Source organism: Amblyomma maculatum, chromosome 3, assembly GCF_055883805.1.
Source record: "Amblyomma maculatum isolate TAMU_Amacu chromosome 3, ASM5588380v1, whole genome shotgun sequence".
Classification (NCBI taxonomy): Eukaryota; Metazoa; Arthropoda; class Arachnida; order Ixodida; family Ixodidae; genus Amblyomma; species Amblyomma maculatum.
Genome location: NC_139346.1, coordinates 222435280 through 222457912, shown reverse-complemented (window position 1 = coordinate 222457912; position 22633 = coordinate 222435280). Strand labels below are relative to the sequence as shown.

The window sequence follows — 22633 nt, the reverse complement described above, 5'->3', positions numbered from 1 at the left end:
GCCCTCCACGCTGCGCATGTCTTTTTGAGAAAATGGTTCTTCGGATCGCATTTTTTCTATATGATCCGAACTGCAAAGATGTCTAGGCATGCGAAGCAAGTTATTGCAAACGTGTATGCTCGGAATAGAGCCAGTCTCCGCAGGAACCACTCAGCCACAAATCGAGCGCGTAGTGATACGCCTTCTTTATTTTTTCTTGCCGACTACTTGCGTAGCTTTCGCTGCGTTGCACCTGATGTATGAAACGGAGTATAGTCCTGCCGGCGCGTATGCTGAGCTCATCGTGTAAACCGTTATCATCAGCGCCGCCTGCAGCCATGGTCATCATTTCCCACCTCAAGCACCAGATCGCCGCAGTGGCGAACAGACGCAGACTTAAGACCATCGAGTGTGCGGGGACATCCAGCTCTGATTAAATAGGTTACTTGTCCTATTTCGTGGGTGATTACTGCTCTCCACCCCGAAAACAGCCCTATAACCGGGAAATCACGAAGGTATCGGTCGTGAGTTAACCGATTTCCTACAGGAAATGTACTTGGATAAGAAAGTAGAATTTACAGGGGAAGGGATTTAGACGTACGGACGCCGTCAAGGCACGCCAATTTATAAGACTAGGTTGTCGTCTATCACAGATGCTGTTCATACTTTATATAATAAATATTGTCACATGGCGGTGACAAGGTCAAATGCACAAATAAAGAGTCTGTGAGTGCACTCATGCGCCCACAAAAGAAATAGCGATTCGGCGGCGGCGATAGCAACAATCCTGCTCGGCGGTCGTCAAACAAAGAATGCCTGTCGCACACATCAACGCTCAAAATAAAGGCGGCTAAGAACCATCTAGATAACATCGCAAACTGTCACTAGCACACTACACTAGCACAGTTATACCAAGAACAACCTGGAACATCGTAGAATCATACGCGAGTGGCCGAAATCTTCGACAGAGATCTCGGTGCATCTTGCGCGACAAAGAAACTGATATAGGTGCCTCTCGCGACCATCGAGCATTAACCAACAAAGAATACAGAATTGATATGCGTGCCAGAATCACAGTGATAACGCCGCATGCCGGCGGCTGCTAAAAAGCAACAAATACAGTTTTTAAGGTTCTGCAACATTCCTCCACTCTTAAAAAAACAAAATCATCGCCTCGACGTTATTCGTTCTAAAATAAACAAAGCAAAACTTTACAAAGTTCAAACACCACGGATTCTTTAACGCGCGTAATAAGGCTTCAGACGAACAACGTGAACGATTTCTGGGGGCGCACGTCGCCGTTGTTATGCTGTCGTACCGTCGGGAATGACTTCATAGTCGAGTTGTCCGACGCGGCGAAGGATTTTGTATTGCCCAAAGTATCTGCGCAGTAACTTTTCACTTAGTCCACGGCGGTGAATTGGACTCTAAATCCACACTTGGTCTCCTGGATTGTACTCTGCGTGGCGTCGTCGTAAATTGTATCGTCGGCTGTCGGTGCGCTGTTGGTCTTTAATACGCAGCCGTGCGAGACGTCGGGCTTCCTCCGCACGCTGCAGGTAGGCGCCGACGTCAAGGTTGTCTTCGCTGGTTACGTGCGGCAGCATTGCGTCGAGCGTCGTCGTGGGCTCCCTGCCCTATACAAAATTGAACGCGGTCGCTCTGGTCGTCTCCTGGACTGCCGTGTTATACGCGAAAATCGCTTACGGCAAGACGGCGTCCCAGGTGTTTTGTTCGGCGTTCACGTACATAGCAATCATGTCGTCGATCGTTTTGTTGAGGCGCTCCGTAAGTCCTTTGGTCTGGGGATGGTAGGAAGTTGTCCAACGGTGGCTCGTTTGATGGTAGTGAAAGATGGCGTGCGTGAGCTCAGTCGTAAATGCAGTTCCTCCGTCCGTGATGAGCACCTCAAGAGCGCCGTGTCACAAGAGAATTCGTTCGACGAAAAACTTGGCAACCTCTGCTGCGGTACCATAGGGCAGGGCTTTCGCTTCGGCTTAGCGGGTCATGTTATCGGTTGCCACGATGATCCATTTGTTTCCTGCTGATGAAGTTGGGAAGGGGCCGAGGAGGTAAATCCCAATTTGTTGAAAGGGCTTAATAAGCGGCAGTATCAGGCTCAGCAGGCCAGCAGGTCTCGTCGGGGGTGTCTTGCGTCTTTGGCATTCACGGCACGTTCTCACATAATGAGTAACGTCGACAGATAACAGTGGCCAGTAAAATGTTTAGGGGGTCCTGTGCAACGTGCGCGCAAACCGGAGATGCCCTGCTGTCGGCTCATCGTGCAGCGCCCGCAGAATCTCGTTTCTGAGGTTTTTGGGTACAAGAAGAAGCTTCGCGTGTCTGTTGGTTGCGAAGTTCTTCACGACGATGTCATTGTGCAGGGCGAACGACGATAAAAGACGCCGGAACACAGCAGGAGAAGAAGCGATCTTTCCTTCGCGTATTCAGCCAGGTCTTTTAACTCAGGGTCCGAGCGCTGCTGTGGTTCGAAGCTGCTGACACTTGGCGGTCCCAAAAAGGCGTTTTCGTCTTCTTTCGGTAGCGCATCAACGGGGCCCGGGACAAGCAGTCTGCATCGGAGTGCTTGCGGCCGGACGTATAGACGATTTTGATGTCGAATTTTTGAAACGCAGCCTCCATCGAGCTTGGCGTCCGGAGGGATTCTTTAAGTTGGCGAGCTAGCACAGAGCATGGTGATCGCTCACAACCCTGAATGGTCGTCCGTACAAAAAGGGGCGAAATTTTGATGTGGCCCAAATGATGGCAAGACATTGCTTCTCCGTCGTCGAATAAGTGGCTTCAGCTTTCGACAGAGAGCGGCTAGCGTAGGCGATAACGTTTTCTTATACGGCACTCTTGCGAACGAGAACAGCGCCTAGGCCCAAACTGCTTGCGTCAGTGTGAATTTCTGTCTCGGCGTTTTCATCAAAGTGACCCAGTACAGGAGAGTACCGCAGGTGGCATTTCGGCGAAGGCTTCTTCTTGTTGCCCTTCCCATCGAAAAGCTACGTCAATCTTTGTAAGCTGCGTCAACTGTTCGGCGATGTGCGAAAAGTCCCTCAAAAATCGTCGATAGTAAGTGCACAGCCCAAGGAACCTGCGCACGGCTTTCTTCTCGGCGGGTGATGGAAACTGTGTGATCGCAGTGTTTTCTCCGGGTCTGGGCGAACACCATCCTTGCTAACAATGTGACCTAGAAACCGTAGTTCCTCATAGGCGAAATGGCATTTCTCTGCTTTAGGAGTTAGCCCTGGTGACTTGATAGTTTCTTGCACTGTTCGAAGCCTTTTCCAGAATAATTTGCCGCTTCAAGCCCACCAGCACCGTGTCATTATACTTGTTAAAACGTCACTGGCGCGGAGCAGGCCAAATGACATTACCTTGAACTCGAAAAGGTCGTCCGGTGTGATGAATGCGGTCTTCTCGCGATCTCTTTCGTCGACCTATATTTGCCAATAGCCGCTCTTCAGGTCCATCTATGAGAAATACCTCGAATTGCAGAGCCGATCGAGTGTGTCGTCGGTAATGCTGTTTAGGCGGCGGTAATCGACGCAAAAACGAAATGTCCCGTCTTTCTTCACCAGAACCACTGGCGCCACCCAGGAGCTCTTTGATGGTTGGATAACGCCGTCACGAAGCATTTCATCGCCTTGCTCGCGGATGGCTTGCCGTTCTCGAGGCGATACGCGGTAGGTGCTTTGGCGCAGACTGCTGACGTGTTCGTCAGTTATAAAGCGGTGCATGGCAAGTGGTGTTTGTCGCACTTTAGATGATGACGGGAAACACTCACTGTAGGTTCGAAGAAGACTGTGAATCTGGTCATTTCTTCTGTGGGGTAATTCCGGGTTGATGCCAAACGTAGGCTGACGCAATTTTTCAGGTATTGGTCGGCGTTGGCGAATACATTTCGGATGTCCGCTAATTCGTCGAGAAAAGCGATGCTCGTGCCTTTGTTATGGTGCCGATATACTCTAGTGAAGTTCGTGACCAGTACCTGAGCTTGTCCATGACAGAAATGGACGATGCCTCTTACGATTTCAAGTCCTCTATCCGGTAACAACTGAGTGTTTTCTTTGACCACACCTTCCGTGATTTCGACTTCTTTTGTACCCACAGAGACGATGACACTTGATCGGTGGCGGTACGGTCAATTCTCCGCAGAGGACGTTAAGAGCGACGTGATTTGTCGAAGTTCTCGTATCAGGGATGGCTTTGTCCGTCGAGAGCTTGATGAGCTTGGATCAGAGATCGATGATCGCCCGACGTTCGTTCAGAAAATCCGTGTCCAGAATCACGTCGCGGGAACGCTGCCGTAGGACGACGAAGCTGGTAGGATAGGTACGGCCATTTACTGTAACTCTTGCGGTGCATCGCCCCGACGGCGTAGCAAGGCTACCACCAGCGGTGTGGATTAGCGGGCCGTCCCAAGTGGTTGTCACTTTCTTTAGCTGGGCAGCGGAAGCTCCACTGATGAAAGAGTAGTCGGCTCCGGTGTCCACTAGGGTGGTAACCGTGCGACCGTCGACAGCAACAACGAGGTTACTTGTTCGTGCCATCGTATTGCATTATAGATTTGGTGTTCGATCTCTACTTCGCAGTTTGATGAGTTCGGGGCCAGAGCACACTGTTGCCACTTCACTGGGCGTCGGTGTTAGTTTAAATTTTGGTCGCGTGGCCATCGATGCCCTCGTCGTGCGTAGTGGCGGGGTGTTGGTTGATGCATCGTCACTCGTCGGCGGCGGTGGAGGATCTTCAATAATTCGCCCTTTAACAAACTCACCTCCGAAGATTTCTGCCTTTAGTTTCCCTACGCAGGAAGTCGTACATTTTCTGCGGTCGGTAACCAGGACGGGGTCGTGGGGCGTCGACTGCGAAACCACGGAGGCCTATCCACCTGTACAGGCAGTGACGGAGGATGTGTGCAGCCTCACCACAATAAAAAAAGAGTAGTCGGTTGTTGTATGTCCTCCTGGCATCGTATTTCCTGGGGCTTGGAGATCGTTGGTAGACTTGGCGGGCGGAGGTCGCATCGGGGTGCAGGACGACGTAATGCAGCAGCATAGTTCATCGCTGCTGCTTCTTGTCCTGGAGCCGTCGGAGCTGTCGCTTCAGGAACGCCTAGGGCCGGCTAGACTTCTTGACGAACGACATCCGCGAGCGTCGCCACCTGGGGTTGTTGGGATGATGGAAGCAATCGGCGGAGCTTCCCTCGCACGATCTCCAGGGTGAGGTCCTGAAGGTTCTCTCCGCTCGCAGATGCTCTGCTGTAGGGGCTTGCGTAGACCGGCTGGAGTGGTCGATAGTAGAGGTGCATTCTGATGTACATCGTGCTCTCGATGGTCGACGCTTCAGCTTCAAATTCCGCCATGGTTTCTGGCGGATTTATGGAAAGACCTGCAAAAAGAGACTCTTTAAAGCCTCGCATTAAACATTTCACTTCCTCACCTTCGGTCATGTTAGGGTCGGAGCGACGAAAGAGGCGCTTCATCTCCTCAAAGTAAGCCAGGACAGGTTCGTTATGGAGTTGAAGTCTTGATTGAAGGAGTGCCTTGGCTTTTTTCTTTCTGAAGACACTTGCAAAGGCCATCAAAAACTCCGCTTTGAACGTCTCCCAATCTTTCAAAGAAGTCTCGTGATTTTCGAATCAAACTTGGGCATGTGCTTTAAAGGCCCACTGTCCACCCTCCGGTCGAAAATATTTTCTTCCCCGGTGACTGTGGGACTTCGCCCCTAGAACGCAAGGCCGCAAAATGTTTTTGAAAAGAGTAACTAATAACGCAGTTACAGCCACCGCAATCACCCGATTCTGTCATGCCTCTCTCCTTCCGTTCCCTCGCAAAGGTTTTTCACTCTCCTGCCCGAGGTCGTCTAGCCTCCGCAATACAAATTCCCCTTCCTCCTCCGCGTTTGGCGGGAGGTGGGGCGTGGCTCTCCGCGAGCGCGAAAAAAAAAATAAAAACGGTTGAGGGAGCGCGCGCCGCTGGATTCAGTCTGGCCGTGGCGAGGGAAAAGCGCGCTGCGAGCGGTAGACACCCATCCTTCTCCCGTCAGTCAGCGAGACGGACCAATGGACATCGTTCCCGATACGTACGTCATTATCGTGGCCCGTCGGGCCAGCGCAGGAAGCGGGGAGACTGGCTTCCCAAAGGAGAGCATGAGAGAGCTTTGAATTGTATTTTCGATGCTTTGCGGCGCGCGTGTCACTGTAGCATTTTGCACAGACTATCTCCGGTACCTGATCGAAACACTGGGCTCCTTTGTTTAAAAGGGCCTTCCCTGGACAGTGGCCCTTTAAGAGCAACCTGCCCGAGTTTCGCAGCATCGTTCAAGCCGTTGATTTCTGCCACGCGGTCGAAAAGGTGCATTCAGTCTTCCGTATCGTCAGTAGGCAGTCCTTGAAAGGTGGGGGGCTACCTGGGGCTACAAGGAGACAACCGGTGCTGTTGACTAGAGCATTTCCAAAGTTGATGCCATCCGGGCTAGAACTGGGTCAGGCAGCAGATCGTCTTTGGGTTGGAGCCCTTGAAGTAGGCGCTGACTCGGTGACCTGTAGGCTGGTCCCCCAGGGCGACAGGAACAAGACTGAGGTCTTCGCTTGAAGGATCAATGGCAGCGCCTCCACCAGATGTCACGTATTGGTGACAAGGTCGATGACACAAATGAAGAGTCTGTGAGTGCACTAAAACTCTTTATTGGGCTGACTTGCGCCCACAAAATAACTAAGCGATTCAGCCATAGAGAAAGAATTAGGTAACAAAGCGGACACTCGGCGAAATCTGGCCCCAGGAAATGATGTATGACTGATAACGCTAGTAACAACACCACGAAATGGATGGCGCCACCAGCATTTGTCGCGCGGCTAGTGCGGCGGCGCGCGAGTGCCGCCGGCGCTAACCGAAGCCACGGCCGGTAGAGAAGCGCGCTCTCCCTCGAGACCGGCCGTGCCGAAGCAGACTCCGGAAGGGCAGGGCCCTCTACGCGGGCTGCTTGTTTGTTCGTGAGGACGGACTGCGTACTTTTACGTCTTTGTATGCCTTCGAAGTGGTATTACTGCAGTTTATTAGGAGTACAAGGTCAGGAACGTTATTTTGCCGAAAAACGCTGCATTCCAAGCAGTTTAACCTGACCGCGCCGGATGGTTTCTTGAATTGCGCAGATCGTGAACAGGCGCCGGTGAGTACGTCATGGGTCGGCCAGTTCGTGACACCCCGGCAGCGTCCTGCAAAGGTAAGGTGATAAATGTTTTCTGTTTGCAAACTACGCTGCATTTCCAGCAGTTTAGCTCAGCACTCTGACTGGCGCGGTTATGAAGGGAAGGCCTATATGTGCTCGGTTATGGTGCAACAAGGGCTTGCCGGTTGATAAGAGCGAACCCCTCGCCTTACGCTGTTTGCTGGGTTTGCCTTGTGGTTACGTTTGCGTGTTTTCTCGTTGCGTTTTACGTGTTGGGGCGTTTTTTGTGGCCTTCACCAGTGCACAATCTCTTTTCGGTGATATGAGTTGGCTGGGTAAAATCTGAACATCGAAAGAGTAGGCTAATGTGTTAAAGAGTAGTCAAGGCCCATCCCATGGTCGCGTTATTTGGTGCCAAACGGGGACAAAAACCCATTGCTAGTGACACCAATCGCTGGCAAGGACATTTTCAAATGGGGTTGTAAATATTGGAACTACTGAGTAAAAAACAAAAACAAAATAATATTTTACGTCAAAGCGAGCTCATGTCCATACTTCTTAACAAGTTATGATCCCCTTGGAATCCATGTTCGCTTTAGAAAGCAAGCGAGAAGCAAAACATGCAGCCTGCATGGTTACTTTTGCCAAAGACGGGGCCACAGCCACGCGCCCTGAGAACCTAACTGACCCCTTAATGTCCTATACGAAACACAGGGATAGGGTGTCCCGAGTGTCCACCCTCTTGAGATTATTACAAGCTATGGCAAGCGTTGGGAACGCTACTGTTGTGGCGCGTGGAGTGAGATGGATAGCGACGGAAATTGAATTCTGCAAGTTAAATTCCCTTTTGTATTGTTTAACGTCACAAAGCAACTCAGGCTATATGAGGGAAGGCTCCGGAAATTTAGACCACCTGGGGCCTTTAGCGTGCAGTATCATAGCACAGCACGCAAACACCTCGCTTTTCGCCTCCAGGATTAGCGGCTGCTACAAACAGGTGCAAGTGTAAGTTGGAAAAGAGAGGAGGAGGAGGCCAGGGGAGCAGGCACCGTGGGCGTTGTGAGGTGGTATATATTCAGTGTCCAGCTTCCAACTCAGCAGCTGTTAGGTGAAAGGTGACAAGGAAATCAAAACCGAGACCCTTGTATCCCGATTCAACACCGCAACATCTAGGCCCAGGGGCATTCGGATGGCTTGGTTGTTAAAGCGGGGATTTATAACTGTGTCGGGTGGTCTTGCACGTAATGTGGATGCCTACTAATAACTTTATGTAGTACGTTTGAGATCCCGAGTGATGTAAATAAGCAAAACTTAAGACATTATTGGTTAGGCGATTAGAAAAAAGGTGCATCAATGCGAGCGAAAATCAGATGGACAGCCGCAGACAGGAACAATTACAGCGTTCATATCATGCCCTTAAAAGCGTGGTGGAAAAATGAGCCATATATTCGCGGTTAAATATGTTTGCGCAGGAGAGTAACGGGCATGCCTTCCACGCACCGCTGGAAGCGTGGTTTTGCAATACGGCGACGGCGCCAGCAGGTTTCGTGGTTTTGTTAAATGACAGTAAAGGTGAGCAAGGATTCACTGGAACTTGAAGGATGGTTATAGAGGCCAGTATTCAGTAGGCTCAATATATAGAAACATCCATGTCTACCTCAGCATATCGCAAAACTGAAATAGTCAGGGAGCTGCGTTCAAATTTTGCCTTAGCGTGTATCGTAATCGTACGTTTTTACGCCGCTCAGTTTAGATAACGATTAGTTAGATTTGACAAGTTAGCACTTCATGTGCCACCTTTTTTCACTGGCTCCTGTTTTAACTCGCCCTGTTTTAATCGTGCTTTTTAATTTAAAAAAGAAACAGTCGGGAACCACGCGAGAGAACATCGCAAGTTTGCGTAGCCAGCTCCTTTGTTTCTTTTGTTAATTTTAATTTATACTTTGCAGCATCAGGACATGCTATAGAATCACCTTATGCCACTTAATCCTGGGTAATTGAAATACAGTTGATAGTATTGAACAATTATTAACAAGCTACTCAAGAAATACATTGCATGCTAATATTGCCTGCCTCTTATATACTGTGTACGGGCTATGTACTACGTTTACGCAGTAGCACCGTTCTAGAGACAGAGAGGGAGAGACACGTAAGAAAGGAAAGAAAGATTGGGAGCGCTCTATATGCTTGGAAGAGGATAGAGATAGGAAAAAGGAGAAAATAAAGAGGGACTCCAGCCTCTAAAGAAGATGTTTTTTTTTTTTTCTTAAGCATAATCCTTGTTCGAGCTTTAATAACGAATGGAGTCATGCAGAGACAGAGCCTTAGATGAGTCACAGAAAAGCAATATTCGTCCAGGTGAAAGTTAAAGAAGAAACCTATTAGTTTACAGTATATTTCTTGTCCTCCTAAGAAATATTGCATCCATGCCGTTTCGGGGCGACTCGGAAAGCTGCTTCATCATGCAGCTTTCATGTGGTGTTCAGCCGGTCAGTGAGCAGTGGCGGGGATATAGTACCAACAAAAGTTTTCAAGCCATTGATGAGAGTGCTCGCGGACTTTGACCCACTTACGCATGAAGCCCTTTATAATTCATCAGCGCAACCGAACGCCGTCGGCCTTTGCGTTGCACGCCAGTCCACTTCTTTGATTTGTGAGTGCATTTGTGAATGCGCTTCTACATAAAAAGGGTCAATCTTGAAAAAAGAAAAAAGAAAGAACCGCAGCAATGCTCTTAAGAAAAAGAAAACAAAAACTAAATCGCATCTTTATTGATTATCTGTGGCTCTTCTCGGTCATGCGCAGTATTAACGGGTGCGCTAAGAAATGAGAAAGGCATATAAGAGGTCGTTATATGCACAAAAAAGGGGCAAATGACTGCACTAAACCCTCGACAATTCGCCTAAGTAGGGCACTTTGTATATGAGGGAGCGAAAACATGAGCCAACGGCACGGAGTATAGTTCCCTGCACCGCTCAAGTGAAAGTGGACCCAATTTCTACTCTTCGTGATCTTCGTCAGTAAATATAGTACACGATGTACCTCGCGGGAACATGCGAGGTCTGCAGCGCACCGCCTGACTCCCTAGCAATTGTTGCCTCAACCCTTATCGCAATATTGCTGATAACATATAGTTCCTCCTTTTGTCTTGCATGTTATAATATTGTGCATTCCAGTAATTCTCGATGAAATCCACGATGCTTCCTTCTGCACACCGCGACAGATAGGTTTCAACCAGATTATCTTGTTGAAACAGCCCTGTTCGACCCTAACACAGCAATCACGATGACAATTGTGAGGGGTGTTCAATACGTTTCGTCTTCAATACCATAGCTTTCCAGGTCATGATTTTAATAAATTCCTTTGAAAAAAGCATATAAAGTGGGATATCTTTCTTTTTCATGATTTTATGTGAAAAGCGGGCCACCAAGATGCAAAAATATATATAATAATAATTGGTTCACAGGAAGGGAAAGGCGCAGTATCTGTCACACCTTCTTTGTGGACACCTGAACCGCGCCGTAAGGGAAGGAAGGAAGGGGGAGTGAAAGAAGAAAGAGAGAAAGGGGAGCTGTAGAGGAGAGCTAAGGAGTAATTTCGACCACCTGCGGATCTTTAACGTGCACTGACATCGCACAGCATACGGACGCCACTTTGTTTTACCTCCATCGAAACGGTGGTGGTGGTGGTGGTGACAAACGTTTATTGATTTAAAAGGGGTGGATGTATGCATGGGCCGGATCTTTGAATATCCAGCCCTTACAGATACTAGGTGGGGTCCTTAGTGCGGGACCCCAGTGGCGTCGGCCGCTGCCCGGGCGCGCTCGACCAAGGCCTTTTGGGCCTGCAGGTCATAGTAGCCGAGCAGGGTCGCCTCCCAGTCCTCCCGAGTGGGGTTGGGGTGAGGAGGAATAGCTGGGTTGGATGGGCGAGCCCACACCATGTGGTAGATGTGCTAGACGGACAACTGCCCGTGAAGGAGGGATTAAAATGTTTTAGTGCGGCCGGGAACAGCAGAGTGTTGGTATACAAACGGAGTAGAAGCCACTCCTCCATCTTAGATAGACCTTTACTCGGGCGAGGGTAAAGGCTATGACAAGATTGATAATAAAGAACAATGTCTTTAAAAGAATACGCGGGTTCGAATTCGAGAACCTGACCTAGGGGGTGGAGATGGGAAGCACGGAAAGAGAGCGCGCGGGCGGCGGCGTCGGCTGCCTCATTCCCCTCGAGACCCATATGAGCAGGAGCCCATACTCTTTTCCGGTAAGCGGGGTCCCCGGTACAGGTGCAATTTTGAAGTAGTCGGTAGGCTAAGTATAGCGCCCAGCCTTGCTCGACGTTCCGACAGGCCCCTCGCGAGTCGTAGATAATTGTTTTAGAATCAGTGTGGGTAGCTGCCAGCGCAATGGCGACCTCCTCCGCGTGGGTTATGTGACGAGCGCGAAATGTAAGCCCGTTAACAGTTTTGGACTGGTGGACCACTGCGGCCGTGTACCATCCCCCATGGGGGGGGGGGGCGGAGGCGTCCACGTAGTAAATGCCGGGTTTCGACCCATAATGGCGGCCCAGGGCTTCCTCCCGCGCCAGGCGCCGGCCATTGTGGTCTTCACGTGTCATGCTTTTAGGAAGAGGGCGTACGTGGAGGGCGCATCTCCACTCGAAATGGGGGCGTACACGATCTTCCATAAGGGTGGTATGTTGGATTTTATAGCCGAGCAAGGAGGCGGCGACCAGACAGTGTCTTAGAAAAACGTGTGTATTGGTTGGTTAAGTGAGCCTCTCGGATCTCCCGGAACGTATTCACCATGCCCAGGCCCAGTAGACGCTGGTTGCAGGTGTTCACGGGGAGATCGAGGGCTCTCTTAAAAATTTTGCGCAGGATGACGTCGATTGCATTCTCGTCTTGTTTTCGAAGGTGGAAATAAGGAGTCGAATACAAGATTCGACTCGTCACGAATGCATGCACCAGCCGCAAGACGTCTTTGCACCGCAACCCCCCACGTTTGTTTGAAACCCGGCGGACCATGCGGCCCACCTGGTCCCCCACCTTACGGAGTTTCGCTAAGGTAGTCTCCGACCGTCTATATTGATGAATGAAGAGCCCCAATACCCAGGCCTTTGTGCGTTCAGGAATTGATCCTGTCTCTAAAAAGAGCTCAATTTTGGCCGTACACTTTGGTGAGGGGCGTACGTGTACAAATTCAGATTTTTGAGGGGAGCATTGAAGGCTGCAGCGGCGAGCATAACGGTCCACTATGGTGGCTGCTTGCTGCAGGTTGGCCTCAATATCTCCAAGAGAACCTTGCGTGGCCCACAGGGTAATGTCATCGGCATACAGCGCATGCTGCACACCAGCGACAGCACCTAACTGGGCCGGCAGGTGCCAGATTGAATAAGAGAGGAGACAGCACTGTACCCTGTGGTGTTCCTCTGGTTCCAAGTTGAAACGGGCCATGTTCGGTGTCCTGGATTTTAATGTAGGATTGTCAATCTGTCAAAAATTGCCGAATGTATCTGAACGCGTTGCGTCCGCAACCGGTTTGTGAACGATGAGTATTACCTCATGAGTAACGTTGTCGAAGGCTCCTTTCAAGTCTAAGGCGAGTATGACCCTGTCGTTGTGAGGGCATTCGACCATGTGAAGAACGTCCCGATTAGGTTGTAGCAAAACATCCTGTGCGGACCTGTACTGACGAAGTCCGAACATGGAGTCTGCGAAGATGTGTTGATTTTCCATGAACTCGGACAACCTGTCACGCACCATTGTCTCCATTAGTTTGCCCGCACACGAGGTTAGAGAGATGGGGCGAAGGTTGTCCGTGTTGATAGCCTTGCTAGCTTTTGGAATCGATGGGGAGTGGCGCGTCCCCCAGCCAAATTGAATTGATGTAATCCAATAAGGACTGGTAGGCCGGGTCGGGCAAGTTAGCTAGTAATTTGACTAATTTTGTCCGACCCGGGGCTGTGTCACGTTTCATTTTCGCCAGGGCCGCCCGCAGATCGTGGAGCGGGAACAGCTGATCCAGCTCAGCGTTCTCCGAACCAGCATAAGAGTGCGCCGGTCCGCGGGGGTCCTGGGTAGTGCACAAGTATTGGTCCCGCAACTTGTGCGCTAGCTGAGTTGTGTTGCCCTAAAAGCTGTGTATGGCACGTTGTAGATGTTTCTGAGTTTATGTGTGTGTCTGCGTTGGGTCGATAAGAGCGCGGAAGAGCCGCCAGGTCTTCCTGCTGGACATTTCTCGCGCCGCCGTGTTGCAACGATCCACCCAGTTGGCGTCTGCGAGCTGGGCCGCATACTCGGCCGCCTGCTGGGTGAGCTCGGAAATTCGAGCCTTAAGTTTACGTTTATGCTTTTGTCGGCGCCACCGGCGGACAAGGCAATGCCGCGTTCCCAGAGGTGGAGGAGGTGGTTATCCACGTCTGATACCGCCTCGGAAAGCTGAATTTTGGTTGCAGTGGAGCGAAAGCTAGAAACCAATTGTTCGGACCATCACTGGTAGTAGCCTTTCTCGAGTATAGATGTAGCTGTGTTGTAATTTTTCCTAAATTTGGACCAGTCTGGGAGTCGAGCCTGTGTTGTGGGTTTTGCTAATGGTCTGGTCCGAATTGTAGTGTTTAGTATACAGTGGTCGCTACCGAGGGTTTCCTCAGTGTTGACCCAGTCAGCAAACTGAATGTTGCGGGTAAAGGTTAAATCCGGACACGTATCCCGAGTCACGGAGTTACCTATACGTGTTGGGTGGATGGGGTCTGTGTGAAGAGTGAGGTCCAACGTAGACGCAAGCTCCGCCAACTTGCGTCCCCGTTTCTCTTCACGGCGGTACCCCAGAACTCGACTGGGGGCGTTAAAATCACCAACAATCAAGAGGGGGTCCCTAACCGCAGCTTTCAGAGCACGGCTGAAAAGGTCCGATAATGATACATTCGGCAATTTGGGTGGGCAGTAGACATTTAGAATGTGGAGTGGTGGGTCCTGCTTGCGGAGGGGGAGGAGAGTCATCATTACATGGGAATAGCCAAGTTGGAGGTTCACTGTGGTACTGCAGCACCCTGACACTCACTTGGAACCTACCGATTCAGCTGCTCTCGATGACGTCACGACGGCTACAGCTATAAATTCGTCGACAGCGACCGGCCTCCCGCATTGGCAGCAGCAGTGGCGGAGATAGAACATTGCTGAACACCGTTTCCTGTATCTTGCAGGTTGGTTGCTGTTTTGTCTACTTGCTATCCTTTACTTTCCCCTTTGAAACTTATCCCGACACTGCTGCTGCCACAAGCATATTTCACTCGTCCTTTCTGCTTGCTATTGTGCGAACTGATATTCCACTAGGTGAATTATCTCGGCCGCGTGTGCAGGGCGAACATCTGCTCGCAAATATCACTGAAATGTCGAAAGAGCTCGTTAAGCTGTTCGAAGAGTTAAAGCGAGAATTAAAGCAAGAATTCAAAGAATTAAAACAAGGGTTCGAGCGAGACCTCAGGAAAGATATACGAGAAATAAAGAATAGCTTAGCATTCATAAATGAAAGCTGCGAGAAAATGAAAACATCGGTGAGCATTGTTGAAAAGGAAAATGCAGACCTCAAGAAATGCGTGACCAGTCTGCAAGAGGAACGTGATGCTTTGCGCTTGCTGTTAAAGCAGCATGACATTCGAATCCTGCAAAACGAACAGCACTCCAGATGCTTTAATATTGAGGTGACAGCTGCACCTCAATCTGAAAAGGAGGATGTTCTAAAACTAACCAAGAAGCTCGGCACATCCATTGGCGTTCCTCTTGATGATGCTGACGTTGAGGCATGCCATCGAGGTCGAACAGCTGGCAATTCTACTTCACCAAACATTGTCGTACAATTCGCACATAGAGCTAAACGCGACCTTTTTCTTGAAAAGGCTAAGAAGCAAAGACTTACATCAGAAACATTGGAAGTCGAGCCAAAGGTCTCGATCTTTGTAAATGAGAACCTTTCTCCCGCAATGAAACGATTATTTGGAGCGGCAAATGCGCGAAAGAAAGAACTTGGCTGGAAGTATGTGTGGACGCGGCAAGGAAAAATTTACACCCGGATAGCAGATGGTACGCCCATCGTCTTTGTTGAGCACATCGATGACCTGTCCAAGATCGCTTAGACGAATTTTTAAATTGTCCCTTTTTGACCAAACTTTTTGTACATGGTTCTTCGGCCATCTGAAGTTAAATCTACTGCAATAGGAAAATACCCGGCATTATCTCTGATCCACCAAAATGTTCGATCAATAGCTAGCAAGGAGGATGAACTAGCTCTCTTGCTTGACACATTCCGCATATCGTTTTCTGTTATGCTCACAGAAACTTGGTACACCAAGGATTCGCGGGTATTCATTCTACCTGGCTATCGGTCTTTTTGTCGAAGTCGTCTGGACAGGCGAGGGGGCGGCGTCTCTATCTTAATGAAAGACAACATTATCTATGAAGAAGTGGCTCAATTCTGTGCAGTCACTGCAGACTATGAAGTGCTTACCTTGCGCACGCAAAGCAATGTCTACTGTGTCTTGTGCCGACCGCCCTCCGGCGATTTCGACAACTTTCTTTATTTCCTTGAAAATTTATTCGGCTACGTGATGGACAATAGGATAGATCTTTACTTAGGAGGAGATATAAATGTAAACATGCTCGTGCCAACACACTCCCAAAAGAAGCTATCCAACACCATAGACGCGAACGGTTTTTGGAACGCAATAACAGAGCCAACTCGTGTAACTCCAGATAGTTCCTCATTATTGGATGTATTTATCACAAATATTAATGCAGATCTTGTGAAAGCAAGCGCTGTATGCACTGGCCTTAGTGACCATTTCGGAACACTATTGCTAGTTAGGAAACCCCATCAAGTTACTACAGAAGTGAAGCAAACAAAATATATACGAACAATGAATGAAGGCAAACTTCAGTCTTTTCGTCGTGATATTGGTAACGAAGCATGGAACTCTGTTTATGAAGCAGGAAATAGTGACGCCGCGCATGATAATTTCATTGACGTGTTCAAAACTCTCTATGACGCAAATTTTCCGTTAACACCAATAAAAAAAAACCAATCAAGCCCGAAAACGTTGGCTAACGGGAGAAATACTGAGCATAATTAAACATAAAAATGCCTTGTATGCCAAATTTGCAAAAGATAAGAATTTAGAAATATTTGCTGAATTTAAGGCTTACCGGAACAGGCTTACTGTGGCAGCAATTCAGCAACTCGCTGAACGGCACCCTCAGCACAGCCAGAACGTGGCAGATCCTCAAGGCCCTGATGGACCCGAGCAAAAACAAATCCGAAGGCAGCAAGTCGATACAGAGGCTGGTGCACCAATACGAAGGCACGGACGAACAACTACTCGAAGAGGTCCGGATCAAGTGCTACGGCAAAGATCAGGTCGAGAGCTACCGAGAAGAATACCATGGCGAGGAGAACCCGGCCATGGACCGACCCATCACGAGAGAGGTCGTTGAGGCGATAAGATCGGCCACGAGGAACACGGCGGCGGGGGCGGACAAGATCCGGAACTCGCTAATAAGGAACCTTAGTGACGAGGCGATAGATCAGCTTACGACCTACCTCAACAAGCTCTGGCAAGAGGGAAGAGTGCCGGCGGAGTGGAAACACGCCGTCGTAATGATGATTCCGAAGCCAGGCAAAAAGCTGCAGATCGAGAACCTCAGGCCGATATCTCTAACGTCGTGCCTGGGCAAGCTGTACGAGAAAGTGATCACGAAAAGAATGGTCGCACCTGGAAAACGAACAATGGTACCCGGACAGCATGTACGGGTTCAGAGCCAACCTCTCTACGCAAGACGTGCTGCTCCAACTCAAGGAGGAAGTGCTCGAGGCGATGCCGAAGGCGGGCGAAAACGTCGTCATGGCCCTCGACATAAAGGGGGCTTTCGACAACGTAAGCCACGCGGCCATCATGGAAGGCATCAACAACACCAACTACGGGAAGAGAACGCACGATTACGTCAGAGCTTTCCTGAGGGACAGAACGGCGACCGTGGGGCTGGGCGAGCTGAGAAGCGACGTCTTTCCCACGCCGTGCAAAGGCACACCCCAAGGATCCGTCATATCGCCCGTCCTCTTCAACGTGGCAATGATTGGACTTGCAAGACGGCTCAAGGAGATCCAGGGCATCCAACACGCGATGTAGGCCGATGACATCACGATATGGGTCACCCAAGGATCACTCGGGGAGAAGCAAGAAAAACTACAGGAAGCGGCAACTTGCGTAGACACTTACACCAGAGAGAGGGGCCTAAGATGCTCGACGGAGAAGTCGGAACTCCTCAGGCTCGGCAAGCATCCCACCCAAGCGACACTGGAGGTCGATCTCGAGGGACAGAACATCCCGGAAAAGAACATAAAGATCCTGGGCATGTGGTTGCAAGGAAGCCAGAAATGCAGCCACACCATCAGCCTGCTGAGTAAGGCGGCAGAGCAGGTGGGCCGTATGATCAACAGAGTCTCCCAAAAGAGATATGGAATGAGAGAAGAAGACACTCTCAAGCTAGTTAACAGCCTAATTGTCAGCCGAGTCACGTACTCCCTGCAGTACCACGCGACGACCAAGGCGGAAAGAGAGCAAGCCGACATCATTCTCAGGAAGGCGTACAGGACTGCTCTGCACCTACCCAAGCACACGTCGAACGAAAAGTTGCTCCAGCTAGGCATCAGCAACACCTTCAGTGAGCTCGCCGAAGCTCTGCTGGGAACGCAAATCACGAGACTCAGAGGCACCCCCACGGGACGAACGCTCCTAAGAAGGTTGGGTCGGGACACGAGCGGACTGGTAGACAGATACGCGGACGTACCGGACCACCTTAGGAAAACCATTAACGTGGGACCATTGCCGAAAAACATGGACCCCAATCTTCACGAAAACAGACGAAAAGCGAGGGCCGAGTACGTTGAGAGAACGCTAGCCCAGTTAGACAACACCGTATACACGGACGCTGCCGTATATCCGCGCGAGAGAGAACGCGTAGCCGCGACGGTAGTGTTAAACAAGGAAGGAAACATGATCACGTGTGCCACGGCAAAGGTCGCCGGCACAGCGGAGGCTGAAAAAATTGCCGTTGCGCTGGCGGCAGCAGAAGGCTACAGAACGGGCCGATCTCTCAACATACTGACGGACTCAAAGGAGACGTGCAGGAACTACACGAGGGGCAGGATCAGCAGAACAGCCCTTAAAATACTCAGCGGGGCAACCTCCGCCGAGGAGAAACCCAGGCATAACCTAATCTGGATCCCGGGCCACACGGGCATAGGGGGAACGAAAGGGCAGACAGCCTAGCTCGAGGTAACGCATTCCGAGCAGGGCAGTCAAATGCTCCGAAGCTCCGCCTACAGGCTTGCGAGGGGGGATACGCAGAGATCTTGCACTTGCATAGGGGAGCTAGAATTAGATATCCACCACCACACAAAGCCCTAACAAAGGAGGAAGCGACCGGCTGGCGCAGATTACAGACCAACTCCTTTCCTAACCTACACATACTTAATAAAATGTTCCCGACACAATACAGAGCCACCTGCCCTTGGTGCGATGCCACACCTACACTTTATCATATCACGTGGGAATGCGTACGCAACAAAGCATTCCTCCAACACGAAGACCCGAGTGCGGAGCAACGGGAAAGTCGGCTCACCAGCGGCGAGCTCGCGACCCAAAGGGCCTTAGTGCAGCACGCGACTGATGCAGCACGACTCAGTGGAGCCTTGGAATAGGACCCACCCTTGCTGACGAGAAGCCTCAAGTCGCCAGCGCAAGAGAAGACGACGGAGACTTTACAACCGCGAAACCCTTGAAATATCCAATAAAGTTTTCACTCACTCACTCTAGATTACGTGCAGCAAGAAATGCATATTTTGTTAACATGTTTTCTGATGACAGCGCTAAACGCTCTGATGTGCTTTGGCGAAAGCTTAATTCCCTACTGCGTCCTGGCACTCAAGAAAGTATACCTGATAAATTTATGCATGGAGGAGAGGAACATAATGGTAGCCCACTGGCTGACGCCTTAAATATGGTTTTCGTACGGCAGGCTGACCACTGCGACGGTTCTGGAAGTGAGAGGGCATATGACGCGGACACGTATCTACCTCAGTTTGTGGGCAGCCAATCGCTTTCTTCTCCGTCCTACTGATTGCGCCGAGGTGTCCTTTTGTATTCAGTCCATCAAAAACAGTAAAACTGGGGATGCATGTGGTGTGCAGCTCCTTCCCGTAAAGCACGTACTTGATTTAATCTGTCCCGTTTACACTTTTATATATAATTTAATTTTGTCTACAGGTGTATTTCCTAGGGCAATACAGATTGCACGAGTGGTTCCAGTACATAAATCTGGAGCCCGAAACGTGTTCTCCAATTACCGTCCAATGTCGGTGTTGCCGGTATTTTCCAAAGGCATAGAAAAAATATTGCACATTATAATTATTGGAAAACTTTAAAAGAGCGCAAACACACACGACCACTAAGGACAAGAGACGAGACACAGTGCTCGTGTGTGTTTGCGCTCTTTTAAAGTTTTCCAAAAATGAACCAACTCGCCCAAAAAGAAGTGTTAATGACATTATAATTACATCATAGGTTTCTCGACAAAACTTTCTCTTAGGCTATCAGCATGGTTTTAGGAAGCATCGATCAATAGAAACAGCCCTTTTAACGCAAAAAGAAATTATCATAGAAGCATTTAGTAAGAAACATGTAGTACTAGGGATCTACATAGATTTTTTCAAAAGCATTTCACCTGGTAAATCATACCATCCTTCTTTCAAAATTATACAGATATGTGGTCCGCGGAACACCCCACGCGCTACTGAAGTCGTGCCTTACAAATCGAAAGCAGTACGTAGAAATAAATAATGCTAAATCTTCTTTGCAAACTATTTACACTGGCGTTCCGTAGGGAAGCATACTCGGGCCGCTTTTATTTCTCATTTAATGATATGGCACACTATACACAGGGCGTAATTTTTAACTCCTACGCAGATGACACCACTATCTTCTTGTCCGGGATCACGGAAATCGACATTTAACAACGAGCAAATAGCGCTTTAATTGACTTGGATCGCTGGGTGAAAGCAAATTGCTTGAAAATTAACACGAGCAAAACAAAAGCTGTGTGTTACTCACCGAAAGGAAAACATTTATCAGGTCGCATAAACATACGACTAGGAACCGAACAAATTGAACTTGTAGATTCGGTCAAAGTACTTGGAGTGGTATTTTCGAGCCACCTGACTTGGAATGAACATATTGACCATATTCAATCGAAAGTGTCATCAGCTGTTGGCGTCATGGCTCGAATAAGATATCTTCTACCTCCCAAAATCAAGCTGCTTTATTATATAATGCTCTCGTGTTATCCCTTTTCCGGTACTGTAGCCTAGTTTGGTGTACCACAGGAATAACCAATTTATCAAAACTGCATGTATTACAAAAAAGAGCCGTCCGGTATATCGCTGGTGTAACCTATTTTCATCCCACCAAAGAGCTTTTTTCCAAGTATGATATACTTTAGGTGTTCCAGTTATTTCATTACAGACTTATATTGGCTTATAAGTCTCACATAAAATCAAATAGCAGTTGTATAATTTCACTTGCAGACATAAAAGAAAATCCTGGAAGCAGACAAACTCGACATAAAGAAAAATACCTTGTTCCAGTACCTCGCACATACGCATATACACAGTCACTGCATTATACTGTACCCAAATTGTTGAATAAGCTACATTTTGCCGGACTTGATCCAGTTTGCGTGTCGAACCACGATGTCAGCCTCTAACTATCGCCCAATTTCTATCGTGTCATGTATATCACAAATCTTAGAAAAACATATCTCATCTACTATGTCAGCATTTTTGCTGAGGCATAATTTGCTCAGCCCGCATCAATACGGATTTGTTGCTGGTTCTGGTACCCAAACATTATTAGAAAACATGTCGTATTCTATTCATTCTAATTTTGATACAAATGAAGTGGCATTTGGTCTTTTTCTTGATGTTAAGAAGGCGTTTAATTCTGTACACCACGACATTCTATGTGAAAAGTTGTATTGCTATGGGTTTCGTGGTCCTTTTCAAATGTTACTAAGAAATTATTTATCTCAGCGATCACAAATGGTGGAACTTGGAACTGGGCAAAGCAGTATTATAGACTTACATAGTGGTGTTCCTCAGGGATCCATCTTATCACCTCTCTTATTTAATCTCTATGTTAATGACCTTCCCAGTGTTATAACTTCATCACAGATTTATCAATATGCTGATGACACCCTCCTCATCTCAGCTAATGCAGATTTTTCGTGCGCACTCCGACAACTTCAAGAGGATGCCACCAAGCTATATGATTGGTTTAAATGTAACTTGTGGTTTCTACGTGGTCATAAGCCACCAACCACCGCGGGTTCGAGCGTCGCGCGAGCCGAAACCCCGATCAGCCGTTACCACGCGCACCCTGAAACACCGCAGCGCGCATTCAACCTCCACCGGGAGGAGAGCACTTCGCTGCAAAGACACCAACCTCCAAGTTCACGAAGGAGACGTTTATTGAAACGCCATCCTCCAGCGGCACATACACACACACACACACGCACACACATACAAAATATACAAAACGCACAAGTGACACGGGGTGCGCCGCAAGCACGCAAGGGCGTGCTGTGATCTCTCTCTCGCAGTGACCAGAGGGTTCCTTTGAGAGAGATTGGGCAACCACCGCAAGGTACGCCTGTCGCGGATCGTTGGATCACGATCGACAGGCTCGAGCTGCGCTCTCAGGTACGACCCGGAGGAGACGAACTCGAGTACACACTGGTCTGCGCGGACAAAGGCCGGCAGACAAGAACAGTTGCGTACGCACCTTACGATGTCTCGGAGGAGTCTCTCCCTCAGCTCCGCTCGGACCGTCGCGCGAGCGCGGCTGTCGAAGCGGTGCCGTGTTCCCGCCAAAAGGCGCCAATGGGAACAGCCACTGGGACGCCAGGGCGGAGCTGTGGCCCGAACGACAGTGACAAGTCGTCCGAGCCCCTCTCCGCCGCCTCCGGCGGGAGAAAGGGAACGGGGAGAACAACTGGGAAGCGGGCGGCGGCCGCGCAAAGGGCAGCCGCAGCAAGCCCGAATCCCACATCCTCCTCTCCTTAATTGCCCTCCTACCCATCAGCGACAGCAAGCGGCCGGTCCCCATGCATACATAAAAAAAAAATAAGAAAAGAATACATCCACACACACTACGCCTCAGTTCCAGCCAAGAACAACTTTATCCGATTAAATATTTGCCTACATTTTCAAAAACTACGCGGACGGACTTAATAAGAAAACAAACTAAACGAGGACAGAAGCACGCTAACAGAAACACAAACTCCACGCAAAACATCCATATTCCACTCACAAAATGTCTTCAAGTTCCAATACGAGTTCCTCTGGGCTGCTCGAAGAACTCGATGGTG

General features: G+C 49.3%; 1 long non-coding RNA gene across 1 annotated transcript in view; it reads left to right on the top strand.

Moving 5' to 3' along the window:
- The first annotated feature begins 3469 nt into the window (after window positions 1-3469).
- Window positions 3470-22633, top strand: part of LOC146197779 (uncharacterized) — a 37486-nt gene continuing 18322 nt past the window's right edge. The window contains exons 1-2 of the long non-coding RNA XR_014706231.1: window positions 3470-3671; window positions 7139-7209. This is a non-coding gene — a long non-coding RNA (uncharacterized LOC146197779). The remainder of the gene's footprint in view (window positions 3672-7138; window positions 7210-22633) is intronic.